This window comes from Psammomys obesus, unplaced genomic scaffold, assembly GCF_907164565.1.
Source record: "Psammomys obesus unplaced genomic scaffold, mPsaObe1.curated_primary_1811, whole genome shotgun sequence".
NCBI classification, from domain to species: Eukaryota; Metazoa; Chordata; class Mammalia; order Rodentia; family Muridae; genus Psammomys; species Psammomys obesus.
In genome coordinates this window covers 18,185,707-18,198,850 of record NW_026587216.1, presented here as the reverse complement: position 1 = coordinate 18,198,850, position 13,144 = coordinate 18,185,707, and the positions used below count along the sequence as shown (strand labels likewise).

Genomic DNA, 13,144 nt, shown 5'->3' with positions numbered 1-13,144 from the left:
GGAAAGATCTAGTCACGAAGAAAAATAGGTAATACAGATAATACTGGAGTATGCCGTATTTTCATGTTCTAGAAGTTCATGTACGTGGACCCACCGCAGCCTGGCCTGCCTTCTCTGTGTCTGCTGTCTTCCAGTCAGCAAAAATGCATCTGAGATTTGCTTGTGTCGTTAGTATTTTAGTGGCTGCCTCCTTTCACTATGGATAATGGGGCAGTCTGAATGAGAACGGCTCCTGTAGGCTCATATATTTAGTTACCAGGGAGTGGAATGGTTTGAAATGTTTAGAAGGATTAGGAGGTTTGGCCGAGGAGGTTTCAAAAGCATGCACCAGGCCCAGACTCTCTCCCTCTCTCTCTCTCTCTCTCTCTCTGCCTGCTGCCTATGGATCAGGATGTTTCCACTAATGCTCCCCCCAGTGTCCTGCCTGCCTTTGTGCCACCGTCATGCCCCCACCATGATGCTAATGGACCAACACCATGCAACTTTAAGCAATCACCTAATTAAGTGCTCTCTTGTGTAATAGTTATCCTGGTCATGTGGTCTCTTCACAGCAGTAAGATACTAAGGAAGACGCTATTCCATTCTAAGGATGCATCACAACTGAGTTAGGAAATTCACCAGTTGATGGCCATTTTGGTTGTTTTCAGATTGGGATTCTTTTATGTATCAATAAAGGTGAACCAATATGAACAAGATGTTTGTATACAAAGCTTTGTATTGGGACTGTTTCATTTCTCCAGCATTTCGGAGTCGTGTGGTAACTATATATTTTACTTCCTAAAAACTGATTAAGCTCCAAAAATTAAACACTCCAACCCAACCATCCAATCAATAAACCGGCAAACTAACTGAACAGACAGCTTACAAAGGAAGAAACACAAGTTCCAGTAAACATTTGAAAAGTAATTCAATATGTATAGCGGTCATGGAAGTGCAGACCCCATTGAGATTCCATGTCACTCCAGCCAGAATGGATACCATCAAGAAAACAAATGACCTCAACTGTTCAAAAGGATGTGTGGAAAGAGGGGCCCTCGTAAACTCAAGCCAAGAATGCGAATTACACAGCCACAACGAAAATCAGCATGGCGCTTCCTCCAGAAACTAAGCACAGCACTGCCACAAGCTCTGTCTATACCATTCCTGGACTGCCGGTCAGCACACAACAGCACTATTCAGAGCAGCCAAGCCCTGGGCCCAGGCTTGGTGCCCACCAGTAAACGAACAGATGAAGGGAATGTGATATAAATACACAATAGGGTTTCATTAATCCGTAGAGAAGAGCAGGGTCAGTGAGAAGTCTCAGCAGGTAAAGGTGCTGGCTGCTTAGCCTGACAACCTCAGTTTGAGCCTTGGAATTCACAGGGTAGGAGAGAGCCTACTCCCACAGGTTCTACTCTGACTTTCATGTGTGTCACGGCACAAAATAAATAATAAGTGTAAAGAATAAGATCATGTCGTTTTCTGAGAAATAGGTGGAAACAGAGATCATGTTAAGCACAATATGCCAGGCACAGAAAGACAAATACTGCAGGTCTTAATCTCATGTGCAGAGTCTAGGCTTAACACACACACACACACAGACACACGCACACACATCATACATATGTGTGTGTGTCATACATAGGTGTGTGAGACAAAACTACAAGAGGCTGTATGAAGCCGGAAGGGACTTACAGAAAAGGGAATCGGGAGAGGTTAATGGGGAAGAAGGAGGAAAGACAAAATATTGCATGTTTTCTCTCACAGGAGGGGCAAGACGAATATGAGGAAGACACAGTGATAGGATGTCATTATTATGCCTATTATTTTGCATGCTAACTAAAACATTAATTTCAAGAGAAGAGAGAGCTGGGCATGGTGGTGCATAGCTTAATCCCAGCACTCCCAAGGCAGAGGCAGGAGGATCTCTGTGAGTTTGAGGCCAGCCTGGTCTGCACAGTGAGTTCCAGGACAGCCAGGGCTATGGAGACAGTCTGTGTCTCAAAAATAAAAATATAAGAGGGGGCAGTGGAGTAGGAGGAGAGGGAGAAGCTGTCCTTTTTCCACAGTGGCTGTGTCATCTTTATTGTCACCAGCAGTGTATAACAGCCCAGCTGTTCTGCACCTCTGGGGTCACTTACATTTCCAGTGTTTCGAGCTTTAATCATCCTAGTGGTGTGTACTATCTCGCCCTGGTCTCATTTTCACTTTCCTATGACTAATAATGGTAACTTCTTTTTCAAGGTCTTCTCCGGCACCCTTTCATCATCTTCCCCGATGAAGTTCCATCTCAAGTCACTTGCTGTTTTATTGGAATATTATTTCCTTTAAAAAATTATTTTAAAATGTACGTGTGTGTGTGTGTGTGTGTGTGTGTGTGTGTGTGTGTGTGTAAGTAGGGGAGTGGCATTATGCTCATATGAGTTCAGGAACCCTCAAAGGGGTTGGATCCTTTGGAGCTGGAGTTACAGGTGGTTGTGAACTAATGGACATGGGTGCTGGGAATTGAACTCTGGTCCTCTGTAAGGGCAGTACGTGCTTTTAATCGTTGAGCCATCTCTCTCCTGCCCCAGGAAAAATTCTTTCTGTATTGTCGACACAAGTCCTTCAGCAGATGTTTGTGCTGCAAATCTTTTCTTTAGTTCCTAAACTGCTTTTCATTTCTTAATGGCGTCCTGGAGAGCGAACACATTTAAAATGTCTTGAGGATGTCCAAGTCCATATTTCTCTCTTCTTATTTGAACTCCTAAAAAATTGTGCCTGTCACGAACTTATAAAAATATTTATTCTCTTATAAGGAAATGTATATTTTGCTTATTTAATTTGTTTCTATTCTTTTTTTTTTTTTTTTAAGCTATAAAGTACAAGGTGCTGGCAAGCATTGGAATAAAACCAACTGATTGACCCAAGCATTACTCACCCATAATCCTAGCACTGCAAGACCACACACTCTCTCTCCTCTTTTCCCTCCCCCACCCTTCCTTTCAGTTATCTTAGACAAGATCTCACTGTGTAGCTCAGGTCAGTCTCAGACCCTCAGTGCTGGGGTTTTAGGTGTGAGCTACAATGCCCGTCTTTGCTGGTAAGTTTTTTTTTACGAGATCATGTAGTCACAGAAGAACAGAGGTACACAAAACATGCCCTGATTGACCAGGTCACTGCAGCTCTCTCTGCCTGTTTGCTCACACTCACCAGTGAAAACAGCGATGAACTCATGAGCTAACACACTTAATGTCCCTGACCTAGGCCTGGCTCATAAAAGGCCAGTATCATTATCTTTAAAGTGTGAAGCTGCAAGAACCCAGCTGGCCAGCAGCAAATAGCACCCAGCTGGCCAGCAGCCCACAGCAAGCCGTACCTGTAGTCAGATGCCTAAAGCATCAGTGTTACAGGAGCGTTTCCCAAACGGTAACAAGCCACATGTTTCACTGCTTGAGGTGTGTCTTCCTAACAAAAATTTGGGGGGTGTTTGTAACTTAGAGCCACGTATCAACAGATTCTGTCTAAACTTCTAAGAAGAGGATAACCTCAAATTATTATTATTTTTTTTAAACCACAAAAAGGCCATCTAAAAAAATATCTCTCTGGCTGTTGCTGTTTCTGCTTGGAAGAGTCAGGTCTAGGAGAGTTTTTGTGAGTTTGCAGCTGTTGCTAGCCTGTGGTTTTCTCATGCCGGGCCACGCCAGCCACTCACTGGTTCCACCACAGGAGGACAGATGGCCTTTACCTGACGTTCTTTCTTTCCAGTCAAGGAAGTTTTATAAGTTATGGCTGCGATGCTTTCATTTGTATGTCATTTTTAATGTCATTAGCTTTTCAGGCTTAGATTCCTGGGCCAAATATTTAATAAGCGATCTGGGCTCAGATGCTGGTTTAATAAGTAAAGACTTTAGGTTAGCCACCAAAAAAGGCGATTCTTGGTTCCTTGGGATAATTGCTAGGCCACACGCTCAAAAGTCTCTTTCTGAGGTGACTTCCCCAGAGGATGTAAACATAGAAAGACTGAACTTGAGGTCAGGAGGTTGCGGTGCTGAAGGGACTTCTGCTGTCTGATCTCAAAGTCGCAGCGCTTTGCCTGCTCCCTGGTGAGACATCCTGAGAGAATCGCTTCACTCTCACTGGCCTGTCTGCTTCGACCCAAGGCACATGAGGTACACAGGGTTTGGCTTCTACTGTTCGTCACATCACTGCAGAAGACTCAGCCGAATGCTTGTACGCCTGGCTGGTTCTGAATTATATTCTCTCCTTCCCAGGGTGTGATAGTTCTTTTCCAGTGGTACGACATCTGGCTCATGGTGTAAAAGAATAATTCCACTTCCAGATCACACGAGTGACACAGCTGTCTCTGGGTGTCAACGAGCAATTCTTTCTATTTCCCCTTCTCTCCCAACAAACCCCAGAGTGTCTTGGCGTGGACACAGCACATAGGGGGTTCATGCCCTTGGTGAGTTAAAGCCACTTCCATTGGCCTGTTCTAGAGTACGACTGGCTTGATGCCCTGGAAAAGGCAGTCACTTCTCAGCACAGAACTGAGACCAAGCCCAAGGCCTCAGAAGCACCTAGCAAGCTCTCTACTCCATCTGTTTCCTGCTGCAGAAAAGGTAGAGAGAAGAGAAATGAAACAGAAAGTAAGCAGGGGAATGCAGGAGGGCATAGAGAAGGCCAGGAAGGAGCGGAAGCTTGCCATGCCCCACTCTGTATGCCCCCCTACCACAGGCTTCTGTGTTTCTCATTACACAGCCTAAGGCTATTGTTCTCAATCTCAGCTGTGTTTAAGTGTCATCCAGAAGGTTCTGAAGCAACCTGGTGTAGCCCCACAGTTAGGCCATGATGAAATGTAGATGGGGCAGCATCTTTCCAAACACCCCGCAGGGGTCAAGAGCAAAGGGAGCTTCAGGAGTCCCTAATAATGGGGATCCCCATTAGCATCTTCTCCCCAGGAGACTGGGGAAGTCCTAAGGGCTGTTCAGCAAAAGAAGAAATCCCCACTTCTGTTTTGAGGAAAGGAGAAGGAGCTGGGGGTGGTCGCCCTGGGAACCCCCTGGCTCACAGGATTCCCCCAGCCTCTCCACAGCTGCTGTCACTGGGTGGGGGTGGGGAGTGGGGGGGTGGGTGAGGTGGCTCCCAGTGGGTGGGGCTACTGCTTCTGCAGGCTCAGAACAGTCTCAGGACCTTCTGAGATTCTCCCATTGGCCTTTTATCAAATGAGATTTCAGAGAGGCTAGTTTTCTGATCTGGCGTGAAGCAACAACGGTCAGCAGCAAGAGGCCTCTGTGGGGTTCTCAATGTAAGTCTCAAGTACAGTCGTAGCACAGCTTGCCACTGCCATAGGTGCGGACAAAACATAATCCAGTTTAACACTGCATTTGATCCGTTAGAACCATTCTGGCGGCGCATGCTCACCTGAAAAGTGGATGTGGGACCCCATCCTTCAAAGGACCCATATGTGAAGGTCACGTCCCATGGCAGAGTTGAGTACACTCTAGAGACATAATGTTGATGTGGTATAGTTGAAATATGCTTTTCATACGAAGTTAAGAATTTTTCTTTCCAGGTCTGTAAAGAATTGTGTCGGTAATTTGATGGGAATTGCATTAAATCTGTAGATTGCTTTTGGTAAGATGGCCATTTTTACTATGTTAATCCTGCCAAGCCATGAGCATGGGAGATCTTTCCATCTTCTCATATCTTCTTCTAATTCTTTCTTCAGAGACTTGAAACTTTTTTCATACAAGTCTTTGACTTGCTTGGTTAGGGTTACACCAAGGTTAAGAAACCCAGAATTGCCAAAACAATCCTCTACAATAAAAGATCTTTTGGAGGTATCTCCATCCCTGATCTTAAGCTGTACTATAGAGCAACAGTTATAAAAACTGCATGGTACTGGCATAGAAACAGAATGGTGGATCAATGGAACCGAACAGAAGACCCAGAAATAAACCCACACACTTATGGACACCTGATGTTTGACAAAGATACCAAAACCATACAATGGAAAAAAGATAGCATCTTCAACAAATGGTGCTGGTCCAACTGAATGTCTACATGTAGAAAAATGAAAATAGATCCATACTTATCACCCTGCACAAAACTGAAGTCCAAGTGGATCAAAGACCTCAACATAAAACCAGACACATTAAATCAGCTAGAAAAAAAAAGTGGGGAATACCCTAGAACTCATTGGTACAGGGGACAACTTCCTGAACAGAACACCAACAGCACAGGTTCTAAGATCAACAATCAATAAATGGGACCTCATGAAACTGAAAAGCTTCTGTAAATCAAAGGACACCGTCATCAAAACAAAACGACTGCCTACAGATTGGGAAAGAATCTTCACCAACCCTTTATCTGAGAGAGGGCTAATATCCAGTATATATAAAGAACTAAAGACGCTGAAAAGCAGCAAACCAAGTAATCCAATTAAAAAATGGGGAACAGAGCTAAACAGAGAATTCTCTGTAGAGGAATGTCGAATGGCAGAGAAACACTTGAAGAAATGCTCAACCTTATTAGCCATTAGGGAAATGCAAATCAAAACATCCCTGAGATTTCACCTTACATCCATCAGAATGGCCAAAATGAAAAACTCAAGTGACAACACATGCTGGAGAGGTTGTGGAGAAAGGGGAACCTTCCTCCACTGCTGGTGGGAATGTAAACTTGTACAACCACTCAGGAAATCAATTTGGCGCTTTCTCAGACAACTAGGAATAGCGCTTCATCAAGATCCAGCCATACAACTCCTAGGCATATACCCAAAAGAGGCTCAAGTACACAATAAGGACATTTGCTCAACCATGTTTGTATCAGCCTTATTTGTAATAGCCAGAAGCTAGAAACAGCCCAGATGCCCCTCAACTGAAGAGTGGATGCAGAAATTGTGGTACATCTACACAATGGAGTATTACTCTGCAATGAAAAATAAGGAAATCATGCAATTTGCAGGTAAATGGTGGGACCTGGAAAGGATCATCCTGAGTGTGCTGTCCCAGAAGCAGAAAGACACACATAGTATATACTCACTCATATAGACTTATAGGATAAACCTAAAATCTGTACATCTAAAGAAACTAATCAAGAGAGAGGACCCTGACTAAAATGCTCAATCCCCATTCTGAAAGGCAAAGAGGATGGACATTAGAAGAAGAAGAAAGCAGGAAACAACCTAGGAACCTGCCACAGAGGGCCTCTGAAAGGCTCTGCCCTGCAGACTATCAAAGCAGACGCTGAGACTTATGGCCAACTGTTGGGCAGAGTGCATGGAATCTTACATAAGAAATGGGAAATAGTAGGTTATGGAGAGGACAGGAACCCCACAAGGAGAGCAACAGCACTAGAAGATTTGAACACAAGGGTCTTCCCAGAGACCCATATTCCAAGCAAGTACCAGGCATGGTGATAACCTAGAACCCCTGTGCAGATGTAATCCATGGCAGTTTAGTGTCCAAGTGGGCTCCATAGTAATGGGAAGAGGGACTGCCTCAACACAATCTGATAGGCCTGCCCTTTGATCACCTCCCCTGAGGGAAGAGCAGCCTTTCCAGGCCACAGAAGATGACAATGCAGCCACTCCTGATGTGATCTGATAGACTAAGATCAGAAGGAAGGAGATGAGGACCTCCCCTATCAGTTGACTTGGGGAGGGGCATGCATTAAGAAGGGGTAGGGGGTCCCATATTGAACTCGAGTTGGAAGAGGCGAGTCCGGTCTCAAAATGGAGGGCCATGATCCAAAGGAACCAGAACAGCTGAGGAAGCTGTTTATTGGTGGTCTGAGCTTTGAAACCACAGATGATAGCTTAAGAGAACATTTTGAGAAATGGGGCACACTCACAGACTGTGTGGTAATGAGAGATCCCCAAACAAAACGTTTCAGGGGCTTTGGTTTTGTGACTACTCTTGTGTGGAAGAGGTGGATGCTGCATGTGTGCCCGGCCACACAGGGTGGATGGGCGTGTGGTGGAACCAAAGAGAGCCGTTTCTAGAGAGGATTCTGTGAAGCCTGGTGCCCATTTAATGGTAAAGAAAATTTTTGTTGGTGGTATTAAAGAAGATACAGAAGAATATAATCTGAGAGACTACTTTGAAAAGTATGGCAAGGTTGAAACCATAGAAGTTATGGAAGACAGGCAGAGTGGAAAAAAGAGAGGATTTGCTTTTGTAACTTTTGATGATCATGACACAGTTGATAAAATTGTTGTTCAAAAATACCACACTATAATTGGGCATAATTGTGAAGTGAAAAAGGCCTTTTCTAAACAAGAGATGCAGTCTGCTGGATCACAGAGAGGTCGTGGAGGTGGATCTGGCAACTTCATGGGTCGTGGCGGAAACTTTGGAGGTGGTGGTGGAAACTTTGGTCGTGGTGGAAGTGGTGGCAGCAGAGGTAGTTATGGAGGTGGTGATGATGGATATAACGGATTTGGAGGTGATGGTGGCAACTATGGTGGTGGCCCTGGTTACAGTAGTAGAGGAGGCTATGGTGGTGGAGGACCAGGATTTGGAAACCAAGGTGGTGGATATGGTGGAGGAGGAGGAGGATATGATGGTTACAATGAAGGAGGAAATTTTGGTGGAGGTAACTATGGTGGTGGTGGGAACTATAAAGATTTTGGAAATTATAGTGGACAACAGCAATCAAATTATGAACCCATGAAGGGAGGCAGTTTTGGTGGAAGAAGCTCAGGCAGTCCCTATGGTGGTGGCTATGGATCTGGTGGTGGAAGTGGTGGATATGGTAGCAGAAGGTTTAAAAAAAAAAACAGCAGAAAAGGCGACAGTTCTTAGCAGGAGAGAGAGCGAGGAGTTGTCAGGAAAGCTGCAGGTTACTTTGAGACAATCGTCCCAAATGCATTAGAGGAACTGTAAAAATCTGCCACAGGAGGAATGATGATCCATAGTCAGAAAAGTTACTGCAGCTTAAACAGGAAACCCTTCTTGTTTAGGACTGTCATAGCCACAGTTTGCAAAAAGTGCAGCTATTGATTAATGCAATGTAGTGTCAATTAGATGTACATTCCTGAGGTCTTTTATCTGTTGTAGCTTTGTCTTTTTCTTTTTCTTTTCAGTACATCAGGTATATTGCCCTGAAAATTGTGGTAGTGGTACCAGGAATAAAAAATTAAGGAATTTTTAACTTTTCAAAAAAAAAAAAAAAGAAGAAGGGGTAGGGAGGGTGGGACCAGGAGGGGAGGAGGGAGGGGCTTATGGGGGGATACAAAGTGAATAAAGTGTAAAATAATAATAATAATAATAATAAAAAGAAATATGCTTTTCAGTCTAGAATTGATCCCAGTGGAAAAGCGACTCACCTAGGGCTGGGATGTAGTTCAATGGTGGATTGACCTAGTGTGTGTGTGAGTCCCTGAGTCCCATTCCTAGAACAAAAACAAACAAACAAACCAAAAGGGGGTGGGTGATAGAAGAACGAAAGATTTTTCAATTTTAGAAATGTATAGACAATAACGCATGCCCTTAATCCCAGCACTTGTATTGCAGATACAGGCAGATCTGAGTCCAAGGCCAGCCAGGTCTATAGAATAAGTTCTTGGACAGCCAGGGCTACACAGAAAAAAAAAAGAAAAAGAAAGGAAGAAAGGAAGGAAGAAAGGAAGGAAGGAAGGAAGGAAGGAAGGAAGGAAGGAAAGAAGAAAAGAAAAATCCCCACTGCGATGACTTGCCTTTAGACCCAGTACTCAGGATCTCTGTGAGTCTGAGGCAAGTCTGGTCTACACAGCTAGTTTCTGGACAGCCAAGTTTGTACAAAGACACCCTGTCTCAAAAAGCCAAAAAATAAACATTAATTAATTTTTAAATTTCTAATTTTAACCTATACATCAGTTAGTTCTTACCAAACATGTAAGAAAATTTGGAAGAAAATATAAAGTTTTTTTTTTTTTTTGTTTAACTCTTTCAGAAACTTTGAGCATTTTTATGTAATTTTGTCCTTGTAATCATTTAGTAGGAAAAAAAGAGGCACTGTTTTGTTGGCCTGACAACTGGAGTACCATGCCAGAATCCACACTGAAAGGAGAGAAACAGCCTTTGAAAGTTGTCCTCTGACCCCCACATGATTGCCTGCACTTATTACACATAACACACACAATAATAATAATTAATTAAAAACTAAAACACCAAATAGCCATATAAGACCTATTAGCAATTTTCAACACTGGTATCCCCTAGACCAAACTATTCCCATCTTTTCTAATACCCCAAGTTATTTTGAATCAAATCCCAAACTTTTTTTTTTTTTTTAATTCAAATCACCATTCCATCCTTAAGGTCTTGAATAGTGAAGCATATTTTGAGGCTAATGATGATGATTTCAGCCTCTGGAGTCATGAGGCCCATGACTTACTCAGAGTTAAAACTAGCTCTCCAGACCTTGTTAAGAATAACAAATTCGTTAAAGTCTATATTGTCTCCTAAACTTAGTATGTCCCATTTCAAACAAAACCAAACCCAAACCAATACAATACCTGCTGGGCATGGTAGCACACTGCATTTGGGAAACTGAGACACAAGAGCTTGTCCCGAGAACAAAACCCAAACCAAGTGTTTATTATATGGGGTTCTTTGGTGGTTTGAATAAAAATGGCCCCCATACGCCTATAGGAAGTGATGTTATTGGAGGTATGGCCTTGGAGGAAGTGTGTCACTAGGGATGGGCTTTGAGGCTTCAGAAGGCCAAGCCAGGCCCAGTGTCTCTCCCTCTTCCTGCTGTCTGCTGATCCAGATGTAGAACTCTCAGCTACCTCTCCAGCACCCTGTCTGCCTGCACACTACTGTGCTTCCCACTATGAAAAAAAAAATGGACTAACCTATCACTCTCCAGAATTCACAGTGAGAATTAGTGAACATCTCTCAGCAATGGGAAAAAAAAGAATCATAAATGTGGGTAAAATGATTGAGGATTTGCTTTCAAGGAGTTGAAAGTTTAAACTTGTTCTCTAAAGAGACTTTGCAAGAACTGGGTAGCAGTGATGCTAAGGTTGGAAAGTTGAATGGTGGGAAAGTGAGGTGGTGTTCAGACAGGAAGAGCTCACTTTTGGGCCAGTCACAGGACGATGATTTCCACAGAGCAAACCAGCTGGGTTGAAACAGACATGGGAAAACGGATTATCTGCAGAACACATAAGACTGAACTGCCAAAAGGAGTAATTTGGATCAGGGAGGAAATAACATTTAATAACCCAAAACAAAACAATATTTCTTTTGTGTGTACAACCATTCTCCCTACGCTGGTTATGACCTCTTGGTCCTCCTGCTTCCATCTTGCCACTAATCACCCCTTATAGTAAATGCCACCATACCCAGCTTCTGCCTTTTAATTCAGTGGTTTTGTGTAGTACCTACATAAAATGTGTGTGTGTGTGCGTGTGTGTGTGTGTGTGTACGCATGCGTGTCCACAGGCAGTGTCAATCAAGTGAGCATAAATTTTAGGTGTAGAATTCAAGGTTTCCCAGTCCAGTCTGAGTTATAAAGGACAAGTCTAACAGAGAATGACAAAGCTTTCAGAGGGAAGCCACTATGCTGGCGTCATCCTGAACACTGGGGTGATTTGGTCTGAATATCAGCTACTATGATTGGTTCGCTTCAGGTGGTGTTAGCCATGGAGTACTTCCCAAACCCACTGATTACCTATTTCAGGGATCTGGTCCCAGAGATTCTGATTTCGTTAGACTGAAGTGCATTGAAGGCAGTGGCAGAATTTTATATTCCTCGACGGATCCTAATGGATGGGTACACTTGATGAGATGCTCATCCTGCCTGGAGCTCTTCCCAGAAGGAATTGTGTTCACTATCTAGAGATGGCCATGGCACTTCCTCTGAGATGCGAGGCGGTGCTCTGCCTTGGGGCGAAGGTGCAGGATTTGGCCTTTGGTGGTACCTGTAAATACTCCCTAAGTTGGCGCCTTTCCTGTGGATGGATGGTCAGAGCGAAATCTCAGCTGTCCTTAGAGTTCCCATCACAGGTGACACGGATACTGTCTGGGACTCAAGCAGAAAAGTGAGATCTTCACAGAAGACTTCTCAGGTCAAATTTTCACTATGCTGAGCTTAGATTATAATCCAGGATTGCCAGGCTAGGTCAAAGAAGATTTGTACTGCCTGAGCATTGAGAATTACATGCCAGCGGGGCCCCGCCTACAAGGCAGGCTATTATCAGCTTTGCCCCTGTAGCTGTTTGTGACTGTACCTACACAGTAGACAGTGTGGCCGACAAGAATGCGGGTGACCGCCACAGATTGTAAGAATGGAGAACATGGTCACTGTCCTCACCCATCAATTGGAAAACTCATCTTTGTTCACGCTAATGACAAAGGCGTGCTGCTCAGCAAGTCAGCTGCTTTGGCCAGGCACTGTAGGTAACAATTCCAGTCCGATGACTATTGTTCCCCTTAATACATGTGCCTGAATATTTATTTTTGTGTTAAAAATTTTAAATTTAATTGCATTGTTGTTATGCGTTCATCTCACAGTATGTGTGGAGGTCAAAGGATGACCTCATGGAGTCAGTCCTCTTCTGCCTTTCCACAGCTTCTAGGGATTGAATTCAGGTCACCAGGTTTTAGTGCCAGATGCCTTTACAGACTGAGCCATCTTCAAGGTCCTATTTTTGCATTTAAGCAGCAACAACAGAATGATAGAAAGGGAAAGGGAGAGAAATTATGCAATGGGCAAAGGATGTGCATAGGAAATTATCATCATCATCATCATCATCATCATCATCATCATCATTATTATTATTATGCAAAGGAAATCATTAAGGCTGGATCCAGATGCCCACTTCTAAGAATGAGGTGAGTCTGGTCATCTAGCCTGAACACCACGAGGGCTAGATCTGATGCTGTTCTTCTTCTGAGTGGGGCCTGAGAGCTGAGAACATTTGCTTTCTCCATTCAGGTTCGGCTCCCAAAATTGAGATCAGGAAAAAGGAGGACTTCAGAGGCTAGGAAATGACTGGATCAGACAAGTCTCTGATATGTTGAAAGGGTCTGCTGTGTAGCCCAGGCTGGCCTTGAACTCTCACTGCCCTAGATTCTGTCTTCCAAGTGCTGAGATTGCGGGAACAGGCCACTACATGGGACGTAGGAATCTGCATCAGTGCCCTCTCTAGAGCATTTTCTTCTTTGAAATGTCTCAGGCCACCCCT

At 43.8% G+C, this 13,144-nt stretch overlaps 1 pseudogene; it reads left to right on the top strand.

Moving 5' to 3' along the window:
• Nucleotides 1–7,659: 7,659 nt before the first annotated feature.
• LOC129673535 (heterogeneous nuclear ribonucleoprotein A3-like) lies at nt 7,660–9,131 on the top strand (annotated as a pseudogene).
• Nucleotides 9,132–13,144: the final 4,013 nt, after the last annotated feature.